Consider the following 15,620-nt stretch of genomic DNA (forward strand, 5'->3'; position numbering starts at 1 on the left):
AAACAAATTATTTTCAGCTTGGACTCAAAAGCAAAACTATGTTTTTGAATTCACATCGATTATCAAACATGTAGGATGGAAAATGGTTCAGAGTAAGAGGCTACATCTCAAGTTCCTTTCTATTTTTAAGTAGTGCTTGCCCTATTTGCTACTGTCAGAATGGCAAGAACTCAAACAGAATATTCACATCAAGGTCACAGTTCACCCCTCTAACTACTGATTTGTGTGAGGGAACGCAAAGAATTTAATACAAGCTGCAAATTGTTCCATTTCCCTTAATTATTTTCCCTGTGTCAGATACAGTTCTTTGGTGGGTGTTTGTTTTTGCAACCATAGTGATGAGATATATTTGCTGGCTGCAGTCAAAATAATTCCAAACATTTATCTACTGGCAGCATTTTTTATTCCAAAAATCCAGACATTTGCCTGCTTTACACCCAAAGGGTAGGAATTTGGAGGCTATACTCCCAAAATAACTCTTACATTATTTTTCAAAATCAGAGCAAGAGTTCTGAGGTTTTTTCATATGTTCCCACAAAAAGTCATGGCCACTGCTCACAGCAACACAGAGCTGCATCCATTTAAATTTTTCTTACTCCTTTCTTGAGAAAAAATCCCCACATGATCTCATTTAAATCATAAATATAAATATTCTTCAGAGCAACTTCCCTTATAACATGTGTGCAATAAATCACTTTTCCCACAGTGCTGCTCTGCTACTGCTCCTCTTGGTGGGAAAATCTCACAGCATATGATTTGACAAACTGTTGACAAAACCAGCTTCATTTCAGAACCATAGAGGAATCACACGCTCACCAGGAGATCGTAGTTAACAGGCAGAAGTGTATTTAAAAGCATGTGTGTACATGCACATAAATACACATTGGCTAGTTGACTTCACTGACCTTGGATGCAAGCAGTGATTTTGACAGATCCATACTGGTGACAGCTCTGAAGAACAGGGTTTAACCCCCTGGGATTAGTTTGGAGGCTCCTATTACAATTTTTGCTGGAGTAATGAGTGCTAGCAGGATAGTGACCTTTTCAGCTGCTTAAGTCAAAATCCATAAAGGACTGTGAATTGGAGCCTTCAGCAACTGCTGCTCACAGGACAGCAAAAACTGAATTTTATGGCTGATTTTGCTGCTACCTCAGACTGGGTGTCTCAGGGCAAGAACACTGCCCAGCTGCCACCCCTCCCAGTGGCCTGACAGCATCTAGGAGAACAGGCAGGAATCTCTTTAGTTATGCCAGCATGAATTGGCAGAGTTTGGGATTCCAAGCACGTAGTCACATGAGCAGGCCTTATTCTCAGAGCTGGAATACCCCATTGATTCAGTGTGTCCAAAGCAATTGGATTATGAAGCAAAAGTAAATTCTGTCCTCCTGTTTTCTCTACATCACTTCCTCCTTGCATGTGCTGCTTTCAATTTTATTTTCAAAAAGAGACCATGGCTGCAATACAACTATGCTTAGAGTGTAACCAGCCAGTTAGTGCTGAGAAGCTGTGGAGAGCTAAATATGCTGGTAGGAAATGAAGGATAAACTTGATTTGGGAAAACATCAGTGGTTAATACTGTTTCAAGTAATTCTGGGCAAGTTCCCGTCTATTTGAACTCAAAAATTGTCTCAGAGCAGTGATTATTTTGCCAACACTTTCCAGGAGGTGCTCTAAGACATTATTAGAAGTAGCAGGTGACTAAAGATTTTAATTTTTTGTCAAATTACAAAATGACATTGACTGTTGAAAGGTAACTAAGGCATAAGCTTGCTTGCATAACCTGGAATCAGTAAAATACTCCTTGTCTCTGGCACAGAGTATAAATCCAAACTGAGGGCAGAGATGATTTCAGGTTCCCTGACTGACAGCTTTCCAACACACTCACCTTCTGTCATGAAGAATGCACTGGCACAATGACTCTAAGGAAGGCTTTGAGCAGGACTGAGTGTAACAATGCAGCATTGTGGGAGTAATTTGTTTCCTTTCATTAATGAAAATATATAAGACATGAAGTACTGCTCACTGACTTTTCATCATTTCTGTTAGAGGTGGCATCTCCTGTTCCCAATTTAAGCAGTAGTTGAGATGACAGTCAGAGCAGTTGATGTCCTCTAGGATGCGTGTTGCTAGAGAGTATTATTGTTTAAAAATAGTTTCTAAACAGAATGTTGTAGGAGGATAAAAGTTCAGTTGAAGTTGGGCAGCGGCCAGCCTGGGTTCACGGAGTAATTGCTAATTGTGTAAGCTCTGCCCAATGCTCTGTTTACCAAGGATGTTTTGCCCATTTTAGCAGAGGTGGGGCTCATTTCCTTAACAGACACAGAACAGAGCTGCAGTCTGCTCTGTATCCTGCTTGACAGAGCATGCTCAGATCCTTAGGCATTCATAAAATGCAAAAGTAACTTCTCCCTCTCCCTACTAAGTAGTGAGCTCACATAAAAGGATCAGGATGTCCTCACATTCAATATTTACCTTTTCCTGCTTGTATATTTCAGAAACATTCACAGTCAAGTTCAAATCAGTGCTTGTCCCAGTTAATCCTTGCTGTCAGACTTGGTTTAAATGCAGCATTCCCAGTATTCCATTTTGGTCATTAGGGCATGACGGCAATATAAGAAACTGAATGCACAGTCCCTGCCTTGAGTTTGTTCAGTAACTCCTCACAATTACCAGCAGCCCAGCAACACATGTGGTGCTGACATGAGGAACCTCAGTCCTGACTGCAGAGGAAAGTTAGAATTTATTTAGTACCAAAACTTGCTGTGGGTAACAGCTCAATGGTGGATATTAGTGCATTCATATAAGTGATTTACCTCAAATAACAGCCACTAGCTGCAAAACCACAGAGTATAAAAGCATCAGTTTTTTGTTAATGAGCTCTTGTCTCCTTCATTATAAAATTAACCCAAGTCTGAATCAAACAAAGAAGTTTTTTAAATAACCTAAAGCATGTGGTATCTGATTGAAGGAATAGTTTTAGAGTGCTCAAAATTCTCTACCAAGCATTCAGAAACTACAGCCTCAACACTTCTGTAAATCAATGCCAGGTCAGAGGATCATAATTGTAATTTACTATGATTATTCCTCTCATGCCATATTACACTGATTATTACTGCTACAATTGCAGCTAGGACACCCACCTGTGCTTTCTTATCTTGTAAACACCCTATTCTTAGAAATTGTTCAGATGTTGAGGTATTTATATAGTTATACACTTGAACAAGTATCCAGAGCCCGTGACATGAAACTGGTAGGCAGTGGATGGCCCACATGGAGCTGCATAGCTGCATTACATGTAATGGTGCTGGAGTTCATTATGTCTGCAACAGCAGCCTTAGCTCGGGATTCCTCAGCCTTAGCCAAGTTACACCTAGAACATGGAAAACCTTGTATGCCTGTGTTTGTTTAACAGCAGTATGATCCACATACCTCACCCTTATAAACAATGAGAAAAGAGTTGGGTGCGTGAGCCTTTCACTTTTAACAATGACACGGCGCTGCAGAAGGCAGCAGATACCAAATAAAGCCATTCCTTGCACCCTGTCCCAAATCTGAGTCATAGCCCCTGGGACCTCAGGACCTCTGAATAGTATTTCCTTTGCATGTTGTCTTTAGCTTATTAGCACACCCATCTGACTGAAGGAGACTGCTACTGATTGTGTACCACCTCCAGCAGTAAGTCAGGGTGGGTCCTGGGGGGAAGGATGTTTGAAGTGCTTTGGAACAGAAAGCCTGCAGCCAAAACTTGAAGGAATATTGTTCCCCAGGGTTTAAACTCACTGGGCTGCATCTCAGTGCTTGAGAATGCAGTGTACCTGCTGAACAGAGAGGACATCCAATTGGGCAAAAATTGTAGAAAATCAGAAAAAAAATTCCTACCCTCCAGGAAAAGTTGCATTCTTGGAATTGATGTTCACAACCTTCAGTATAGCCCTGGCAAGTTCTATTTACAAAAGGCAAGATGTTTTGTGTTTTGGCCAGGATCGCTGCACATACTGATATTACACTTTTGTTTCCATTCTTTTCTATTCCTGCATGTTACAGCCCCACAATTCCCTACAGCGGGGCTTGGCTGCCATACTTTGCAAGATTTCATGGACAGTGAAAACTAAATGCTTATTATAAAATATTTCAGTGCTTCTGGTTTGTGTTGGAATTATCGAGACTACCCATATTAGATCCACAGGAGGTTTCTGTGCTACTGCCCAAAAACATCTGACTTACTGCAAATGCACTCTGTGTCTGTTCTGAAAATGTAACATGGACATATCTGCAATCTCCAAACTGCACAGTGTCTCTGCCTGAGCTACTGAACAACCATAAATCTTGGACAAATGTAGAAATGGCTCAAATTCCTCCGACAAAGAAATTTCCAGATGGAAAAAGAAGACATGCACAAGAAAATCAGACCAATCAGACCTAATATTAGAGATGTCTTTTCTTTCTCTTGTCAAGAAGATGTGTGCACAGTCTCCTCTTTTTCTATTCCAGTCTTCTGATCCTTAAATGCAGAAGCAGTGTTTCAAAGGTATCATGTGACGCACAAAAAAGCCATTTAGTTCAAGAAAAGTCCTTACCTAAGTGGGCACATATTTAAAAAGAATGTTTGCTATAAATAGGGGAAACAAGAAGCACACATATCAACACAAACATCTCTCCATGTTCTTCCACTACCTACTGCTTTGCCTTTAACAATGAAGTATTTCCAGTTACCTAAATAAATACTTCTATTTACCTTCTCAGATAAATCAGGGCTGTATTTCATGGTGTAGTTTCACAAGAACCTGAGAAAAACAAAAAACCAAAAAAGGGTAAGATTGTGTTTCCATTCTCTTTTAAGCCATTCCTCCCTTCTTTGCTATGGTCCCACCCTTGCTACTTGCCCAAACCACAGCACTAATCACCTATTTTCATTAACAATTCTGTTTATTAACTCAAGAAAATCCTGCCCTTGTCCTGCAGGGTGAACAGGTTAAAGTGGACTCTCTGAAGGGTGAGATAACACACAGAAAGTGCTGGTGGGTTAGCTGGGAGCAAAGGAACAAGATTATGCTTTCAGCAGTGGTAAACTACTAGATCAGCTCACCTTGCCTCATGAAACCACAGGCTTAGAGGTTGAGGTTTACCTCAACACCTGGAGCCCTGCAGAAAATCCACTTAACCTGGTGTCTTTGCTGGGCAAAGAACGGGCTCAGCCAACAGGATTGTGCTGCTCTCTGCACCCAGAGAGTTTCCAGCAACCCTGAGCTCCCTGCTCTGCCACTGAAGGAGGGGAACTCCTTCTTCACAGCCCCTCTTGTCCAGAGCTCCAGACACGGCTGCATTACATCACAAACATCAGCGAGGATGGCTCCTTTGGTAGGTATATAAAGGGAAAAGAAGGAGAAAGAGAGAAGGAACTGAATGAGAAACCAAGTGCATTTACTATTTTCTGCTTGCTTTCTTTGTTATTTACACACTTTCCCAATCCAGAGGTTAATTCTTTTTGCATGTTAACAAAATTTGATTTAATTGTTTAATGTCTTCTTGGTATTTTTTTAAACATGGAGTCACATTTGCTGAGGTAAATTCTTTCAGATGTCAGAATCTTATCTATTTTAGTTAAATGGAAAGCAAGACTGTCTCCCAAAAGTTTGTTGAAATTAAAATAGATGGAAATAGAGGATTTTCTTTCAGTAGAATTTAGGGGGGGGGGGGGAATCTTTTGATCATAGCCATGTAATATATTGGTACAAAATAAGATATAGTTTATTACAAAATGTAGGAGCATGTTTTAGTACCTCTAATGTCACTTTAGAAGTATCACAGTATAAACTTGTGGTTCATGCATAACAACATCAGTTACAGACTAGTATACATTGCTGACTGCCTTATTTCTAAAGCTTATAATTTCTAAAATTGTGTTCCATAATTAAACCAAACAATTCTATAATATAAGAGCATTAGTTTAATGAAAACCAGTTATGTATCAGTCTTCAGCTTAATTTGCTCTTCACAGACTCCAGAAATAAAGGGATTAACTATTGCAAATCCTCCTGGTACTTTACATTTAATCACAAGCAGTTTATGATAATTTATTCCACATGTCTGATGCAACTGAAAAAAATTTGCAAATAAAGCTTGCTGATGCCTCCAGGAAGTGAGCTTTCATTCTGTTCTAATATTAGCAGCAGCCTGCACCAGTGCAGCATGGAACACTCCCTCCATACCCCCAGTGCTGTCAGCCATCACTTTATGCACACACAAAACCAAGGAGTGTTTGACACTCATTGGGCTGAGGAACATCTGCCACATGAGCACTGAAAGACTATTAAGAACTGAAAAAGAAACTTTACTGAAGTTTCACCCCAATGGTAGAAGAGTGTCAGAATCAATTTCCTGCTTTTTTCATAATTGAAATAAGGTCTCAAAGTGAGAAAATCCTTTTAACTATGGCATATGTTTTCCTGTCTTGATATTGCACATAGTGCAATTATAGTGCATCCCCATAGCGAGGGTTTGTTTTCCCATTTTATTTAAATTTGCTAGATTCGTGAAAATCATAACTTTCTTCTTATACAGGATGCTGCAATAAAGGAGTTGCTTTCTAGGGCACTGTCACAAGTACCCCTTGCATGGCAACCAGGGGCTCACAGCTCCTGCTGAATTTCAGGGCAGTGAGATCCTCTGGACTCACTAGCTCTGTCCTGACTCTGGATGAGGCCAGGGCACCTGGCTCTCCCTCAATTTACAGCTCAGAATTAACCAGGAAATCTACTATTGGCACACACAACTTCTAATTTGGGAAAAGCAAATACTGCCTGGCAAGCTTGCAAGGCTGCTGACACAAGGCAAATCACCCTGCTCTGTGCTGCATCCTGAGCTAACCAGTCCTTCCTTGGCTTGCAAAATCCTTTGAAACTGGTCTGTGAATCTGTGTAAAAGATCCACCACTCCTCTCATGATCTTATATCCAGCTTTAGGTGTATAATTTTGGCATTTGACGTAATTATTTTCTGGGTTTTTGAACTCCCATGTCAAAGGGCAACATGGAAACAGACTTTTTTTGGACCTTTAGGATTCTATGAAGCAAACTAGCACTCCCCAGGAAATAGTGGCATGGAAATGCCTGTCTAGAAGCAGCCTCCATGGCCTCCAGCTCATATTTCTAGGAAAATATAATACAGTAAAATAAGTATATAGATTGCAGAGAGAGGTCTGATTGGCATTTAGATTTAGATATTAATTCAGTTGACATAATAATGACTATTTTTCATTTATCCATATTTTGGAAAGAGTTTCAAGGCTGGCTCTCCCTAGACCCCCCCTTTCCCCCCCGAAATATTTGTTCTCTATCTTCCTAACCATAGCTCTTCCCTAAAGGCTGTAAACCTAATTATGAGAGGACTAAAGAAATTGATTAATTTCCCAGTAGCACCATGACTTCAGTCACCATGTGTATGTCATTAAGCAATACTTTGGTTTCTTAGCTGGCTGTTTTTTTAAAGCCCCTTTCTGGCCTGCAGACACCAGCAGGGCCAAGCAACAATAGCCATCTTGGCACAAACAGCACCACTGACCTTGAAATCCAGATTATTAATTCATTTCAAGCACTTGTTGCAAAGCATTGTTTCTTCATGTTGTATAACATCTTGCTATATGAGGTGGTAGGATCCATTAATCATTAATCACTTTCTTTAAACTAATTTAGAAGCACAAAGCAGTTTTAAAAGGCTAGAAGTGATTGTGCCACTGGGTAACAAAACACCAATTCTGAAAAAATTTAAAACATCAAGTCAATTTTCTTTTTATGAATATGGCCAGAAGAAAACCAGGGAATTAAGATTTAAAAATCAGAAATTTGCTCAGGACAGATTACATACCCAGAATATTTGGAAAGAAGGTTTAAAAGAATAATTAATTTTCATTAGAAGTAAGAAAGACTAAGACCTGGTTGGCATGTTAAACATCTGACTGAGAATATTACAGTTTAACAGCTCTGAATGCAGTAGGTAGAAACAGAGGCTTTGTGCCCCCTGCAATCAGATTAGGTAGCATTTTATTTAAGTTTTAAAAATAAAATCCCTGCTATTTTTGTCACCAGGGAAAGTTCTCAGACATGTAAATCACTAAAACTGCCCCACATGTTTCAGCAGAATTCATGCCATGTTTACAAGCAAATTTAAAACAAGGAAATCCTTCCCAGATACAAAGGCTCTTACTGCCTATTGTTTTCCCCAGATTTAAACCCTGCTTCCTGTTGTACACCAGAGTTTTTAATGTTAATCCACTACTGACGTGTCAGTTTTTATGGGCACTTTCAAAAGTTCAAATGGTAGCCTGTTTATCATTTTAGCAATTCTTTGCTCTCAAGCAGCTCCTGTTTTCTCTGAAATCCAAAATATCCAACAGAAATTACATGAGCAAACACACAATTCTGTCATATGAATGATGATCTTTGAACACATTTCAGGAAAAAGTGTGTGCTATTCTAAACAGCATTAAAAATAGCTTCTGTGCAGACATTGATTTCTGCCCAGTGGCATTTGTTCTGTGTAAATGAATCACCTTTACAGCATAAAATGTGAAGGAAAATGATGAGTGGGGAATGAGTGATGTGTATGGGAATCTGAAGGATGACACACTTCCATTGTGCCTTTGCAGTGTAAATATTTCCAGCTGTAAGGTTACAAAACAGTTCAGTTCAGCATTTTAGGGCAGGTTTGCTGTGTCCTTCTCTGAATCTATGGTTGGTGAGGATTCAGAAATCTTTCTACTGGAGACTGCTAAAGAATAAATCCAGTTTGCAAAAACAAAAGTAGCTGTTTCTTTTCTACTATAAGGTACTAAAGCACAGGTTTGGAGTAATTCTCAGAATAAAAGATAAAAATAGATTTGAATAATTGTCAGTTTGTCAACATATGTTAGGTCTGCATTAGTAATTTGGGCACAATAGGAATGTATCAGTACATCCAAACAATTTATTCTCTGGCCTTTATGCTTACACAATGTACTTTTCTAGGTTTTCTCTTTGGACTAGATTTAGTCCTGCCCCCAGATTAAATGTCTCCCACATGCACAGTTTTACATCAGCCAAAGGATCTATCACTGGTACAGACTGCAGGAATGCTGAAGAGAAAGGTATAGCTAAGACAACTTAAACACGTCCTCAGTAAAAAATGAGTCTAATTAGGGTGAAGAGGTATTTTGTTCACTAAGAAAACAGGCATCCATTCTAAATTCCTTTCAGACTAAGGCATGATGACACATTTGGCATTAATTACATTGTGGTGCCATAACACTTATTTACAGGACTGACTGCCACTGAAAAACATTTCCCTGTTCCTACCTTCAGCAAATTTCTAGAAATAATCAGTGTAACAACCAGGACAAATCAATTTCCAAGGGTCAGAGTACTTTGGCATATCTACCACTAAAAACAAAAAAGCACTGAAGTACTATTTGCTCTTGACCACATTGAGAAAAAATCATTCTGTCTCACTGCCTCCTCTTCCTTCCTGAATTCCAGCCTTGTTCTCCATTGTGTCCACAAGGTTGCTGGAATTATCATTTTCTTTGCCTGACACTCGTCATGTTTCATTCCCTCCTTGAATCTCATTTACAGGTTTCAACTTCCCCCTCCAAACTTCCTGTCTTTACCCTTCATGTCTACACAGCATCACCTCCAGTGCCTGCTCTGACTCTGGATCCTTGTGCAGCCCAGACAGCTGAGGTAAAAACTGCACCTCAGTACTTAAAAAAAAAAATAAAATTATTCAGGACACTACTGTGGCAAAGCCTGAGGATTAGGACAACACAGAAATACATGAGAATAACTTGCTGCTGAAAGAATGGTACGGACACCAAAAGATTCCATCTGCTACCAACAAACTGCTTCTAGTGACAAGCATTAGAACATTTCAGATAAGAGTCTGGACAACAAGAACTACCATAAGGATGTTTTTAATTTCAGTGCTTTGAATTGCCTTTTTTCCTCTTTGCACTAATGACTGGTCATAAGCATATAAGCAATCTTACTCCAGTTAAACAGAAAAAAATCTGTACAGCCCTGGATATCACCTATCCATGCTGCACTGAAATGCCTGTCTTAAAATTATCACTGATTGTGAATTCTATTCAAAGAAAACTGTCCTTAAAATATTTTTTCTCAGAAGTTCATTTCTCTTTCCAAGCCTGCAAGTAATCCTAGTGCTGAAAATGGCAACACAAAAGTGAATTTATTATACCTGGCAAAACCAAGAAAATTTTCCTGGCCTGTCTCAACAATCATTGTAATAATTGCCAACAAAAATTAGTAAAGTGAATATTTTCAAATGTCTCCCAGGCATATCATGTGCTATCCAGTGTACCCATCACTCTGGTTTTCTCCAAGATGTGAGGAACTCTGAGGCATGAGCTGGAAGTTGTTACAGCTCTAAGAGCTGACATTATAAGGTACAGATGACAATTCAGAATTGGTCCTCTATGCTGCCCAACCTCAGTTTGAAAACATCAAAATCACAGAATCATAGAATGGTTGGAAGGGGAGCCTGAAAGGCTTCTCTTTTCCAGGCTGAACAATGCCAATTCTCTCAGCCTTTCCTCACAGGACAGGTCTCTTAGCTTTCATCTTTCCCTGGATGAAAGCTCAGAGAACATTCATTGGAGTTTGGTAGAGATGCATTCTAGACCACAGAAATATCTATAAGGGAGATATTTTCTAATTTCAGTTCTTTGAAGTAAACACAGCTATGCACTATAAGCAGATTATGGTTGCATTTATCTGCCATCACAGTGAGAAGGATATCACAGTCAAATATCTCCTTTAGTATTTCCTGAAAAAAAATCTAGTTCAATTTTTGTTACATTTGATAACCTTTGCTGGGATTAGCAGTTCATCAGCTGGACACAGGCTAACAAAGGAACAAATTAAATGAGTTCATGCCAGGATATGTGAAACAATGAGAACAGTGAACCTTAGCAGCAAATTAAGCATGCTAAATTGGCATGCAAATATAAACCTCTTACAGGAGCAGCAGAAGTTATTAAAGCAGCAAAGCTGTCCTCCAGCTTTCCAAATTTAACTAGGATCATGCAGGATTCATAACAGCACAAAAGATCCCATACAATAAAAATTAAGAAGAACCAGATATTGCCAGGTTTCCAGCACATTTTCCTGCAGCAGGGAACAGAATCATCCCTCATGATTTTACAGACTGAAGCTCAACACTTTGATCAGCTTAGGCTATGAGTTTGCAATAGCCAGGGCTATTTCTAACAATTTGTTTTGCAGGACTTGATTTGACATTTCACAGAGAGAAGAATCAGCCACTCTCAGCTGCAACCATTTCTTCTGTAGATATGTGCTTATTCAGTTTGTTTGCTTTCTCATATTTTTTTTTTTATCCCTTGGCAAGACTTCACACACATTTCTGAGGAACAAAAACAGATTTAAAAATCATTATTATAAGTCAATGCAAGACTGTATAATAGAAAGACTTTTACTGAAAGTAGGAAAGCATCTAATCTTGTTATGAATAAAGCCAGCCAAACTTCAGACAACTATGCCGGGTACCTGCAACTTGGGAAAGGCCATGTCTAATTTATACAAATCATTGCTGCTTTTAGACTCTTTTATACTCCATAATATGGAAGATGCAGCCAACAGAAGATGCTTGCTGCAGGAATAGTGTTACAAAAGCACTCCCAAATAAGATACAGTTATAAAAAATATGTAAAAAGCCATAGGATTTTCAATGTAACTCGCAGAACGGAGCAAGGTGCTGCTCTTCAATTATATTGTGGTGTACCTTTTACTCAGGATTTAACAAACAAACACAAGAGAAGAAAAGAGAAAGGTGGTTACAAAAAATAATGGATAAATTAACACACCATATCTGTGATACTCAGAAAGTACCTACAGGAATTAATATCAGCAAAAATACCTATAACAGTAGAGTCTAATCAGAAGAGCCTATGAATTCCCAAAGGACCAAGCAGCCCTTACAGATTCTATGAACTAGAGGATTGGGAAAAGAAAACCCCAAAATGAACAAAGAAAACAACTTAAGAGGTAGCAAAATAAATTGAATTTGAGAGGTTCAGAACCATGAAATATGAGAGAGCAGGAGGAAGAACAAAATTATGTTAATTCTAAAGCCTCCTTTAGAATGCAGCTGTCTACAGCTTCCTCACAAGGGGCAGAGGAGGGGCAGGCACTGTTCTCTTCACTCTGGTGACAGTGACAGACCTGAGGGAGCAGCGTGAGGCTGAGTCAGGGGAGGCTCAGGTTGAAGATAGGGGAAAAGGTGGCTGGGCAGCCCAGCAGAGGGTGGCTGGGCACTGGAACAGCCTAGGCAGGGAGCTGGTCACAGCACCAAGCCTGACAGAGCTCAAGAAACACTTGGACAACACCCCTGGGCACATGGTGGGATTCTGGAGTGCAGGGCCAGGAGCTGGACTCAATGATCCCAGTGGAACCCTTGCAACTCAGGATATTCTGATTTTATGAATCCTCCTCTGCCATAATGTCACCATAGCATTCCTAATAAACCAGAACACCATGGTCAGCTTTGATTCTTTCTCCATGCTCCAGATCTCAAACAATCAGGAGAATGTCACTTATTCCTCCATCCAGCCACTAAGAGGCAAACTTTTCTCTCTCCTTATAGATCTAGCTGGTCTCCCAAGGTTAATTCACCTTTCTCCTTTCTGAATTTATTCCCTGTTTTCCTAAGTCATATGATATAAAAGTGGCCTAAATTTCCACATGAAACTTCTTTGTTAATGTAACCAGTTTCCTGATGTTTCTTATTTTACATTTTCACTAATATTTTGACATAAAATCCTGCATTGTCACACTAATTGCACATTTTGTACTCTTAATTTGGAATTTGAGTCCCTGTATGACCATGTCCATTCAGAATTTTTTTATCTCCGAGCTGACTCTACTGAATCATTTACATACCCTGTTACATCGTGGGAAATGAAGCAAGTCTTCTGTAAGACACCATTGCTGCTTTAAGTTTTGCCAAAGACTGCTGCCAGAATCAACAGAGATTAGAAAGTTCTGTGTGGATTTAGTGATTGTTCTCCACAGAGAACTCTATCACCACATGGATTTTTTAAGAGAGAGAACAGTTTTTGATGCCAAAAGACTACACAAAATGGAGATATAAATGCAAATGAATTTCCTCTTTGATAATCATCTTATGCAAATATCAGTCCACTTACATCAGTGGTATATCTTGCAACAAGAAGAAAATCTATCTAAGCTTTTCTCTTATTGAATATAACTAATTAGTTTTTATTTCACAAATTTCTTCTTTAATTTCTTGTTTGCTGTAGCTACTACTCCTTAAGATTGCTCAAATGTTGTATTTGGGGTTTCTCTTTCCATATGAAAGCCCTAGTTAAAAAGCTTAATAGCCTTGACCTTTATTTGATATTGCTTTCTCCTCACTAACTCCTATCAAGATGATAGGGAGTATCATAAACTTCTTAGGGAGTAAGATATGAACAAATTGTATGGATTATGATGATTCTATGCATTCTTTTGTGTGTCTGCTTCCTCCCTCCAAAATGGATTCTCAAAAGTTTAAATAATAGCAATGCTTATGGTCTGGTGATCTTCATAATTACTTCTGATATATTATTGAAAATGCTTTCTGCTGCCAGAAGCAGGGAGAAGGGAAAGCTGCTCTTTGATTACCTTAATGAACATATAGAACACATTTTAAACACAATTTATTCTGAACTTTCACCAAGCGTTCCCTATACCTATGAGATGCCAGTGCAATTCCAGGATTCCCCTAAGAGAGGAGCACAGGCCCCCAGTGCTCTGTGTGACCAGAGACCTCAGGGGAGCAGCACAAAAATACTGTTCCTGCACACAGACCAGATACTCTGCCTCCTTTGTAAAGAGCTCAGCCCTTGCTTTTACACTAATCCATTTTACTTGCTTGTTGTTAAAATTCAGATTAAAAATGGCCCATTCTGTATTATTCCAGTCCACTGAAAAGTACATACAGGACAACTTTTTCTAATAATTAAAAGTTATTTTAGCAAGAAAGTTATTTCTCTGCAGAACAGGTGTTCATGGAATTAATGGTCTAGATTTTCAGTTTGGCCTAGCAAATAAACTTTGAATATTATTGTATCTTGCAATGATCATTTTTGCAATTTTCTTATTTATTCCATTATTTGTGCTCCATCCATTCATTGCATCCTCAGCATTACATTGCAACAATTTCTCTCCCACAGCTCAAATAAAAGCCACCAGCTAAGCAGCACTAATTTACAAGCCCATTGTTACATAGAAATGACAAAATCTTCTGAGTCTCAAATTAGAACAGTTGCCAGCGTCTTCAGACATATAAAATATTTTCTGTAGGCTGTGATGTCTGACATAAATACACTGCCAGAGTAGGGTCAGCCAATTCAAAACCATAAATAGCAGAATGGTGGCAGAAAATGTTAAAAACAATTACAATACACATGTTCTTTCCCCCTTAGGACAAAAGAGTCTCATCACGTTCCTTTTTGCTCTGCCAGAAATATTTAACTGATTCATGTTTTGTGGTATAAATACATAAAGCAGTTTCTGTTCCTGTTTCTAGACAGCTCATTTTATGTAACACAGATTCATGTGAAAAAAAGTATTCTGATCTCTATAATTTCCTTATTTCTAAACCTTAACTACCACAAATAAGCTTCAAATGGGGGCCAGTGGGATACAGTTTCTAGCAGACAAATTTAGGAAATATTCAAAGATAGAGTGACTTATATCTCCAGTGTTATTTGTGTACATCATTATTTTGCTTCAAGACTGGAGTGTATATTTGCACCATAGAAAATGAAGGGAACAGATTGGTCTCTTTTTAAACACTATCCTCACAGGGAAGGAAAACCCAAAAGCAGCAAAGTGACATCACTTGTGTGAAGTGACATCACAGGGCAAGGATTGATCCAACAGGCAATTCACAATAAAGGAGAGGAATCATGCTGCAGGCAAGGCTGCAAAGGGAAGCAAAGACAACCCTGAGTACTATCCATAGATAGCCCTAAAGTGGGAACTAACAGAGTGATCTGGGTCACAAGAGGCCGTGCAGAAATGTTGCCTTCCAGTTTCAGGAGCAGTGTGTCCACATTGGCAGGACTTTCTGCCTGAACAAGCCACACAGTCAAAGTCAGCTTAAGTCATGGAGCTCAGGGCTAATTTTTTTTTTTTCTCTACAGATAGTCATGCCATTGCTTTTTACATGCAAAAATTGCCAAGATAAAGCAAATTTCAAATTTTCAAGCATGAGTATTCGTGGAAACTAAAGTTTAAACAGATCAGTGAGCTGATTTCCACCCATTATAACAGGACCACATCTCAGCCACAGTGATTTTGTGTCAGTGCCTTTTCTGAGGACAGAACTCTGCAGCTCAGCACATGCAATGCACTCCATACCTTGGAAGTGGGTGAACATCTCAAGTCTCTTCAAGCAGGGCCCAAACAAGCAGTTCCTAAAAGAAGTCAGCTGAGACTTTTTTGCACCCAATGGCATGGCCAGTCTCATTGTTCTGGTCAGACACCTTGAAGAAATACTCCACACCCTGGAAAAGAGGCATTTTTAAGTTGCCTAAGGGTAGACAT

Source organism: Ammospiza nelsoni, chromosome 14 (genome assembly GCF_027579445.1).
Source record: "Ammospiza nelsoni isolate bAmmNel1 chromosome 14, bAmmNel1.pri, whole genome shotgun sequence".
Taxonomy (NCBI): Eukaryota; Metazoa; Chordata; class Aves; order Passeriformes; family Passerellidae; genus Ammospiza; species Ammospiza nelsoni.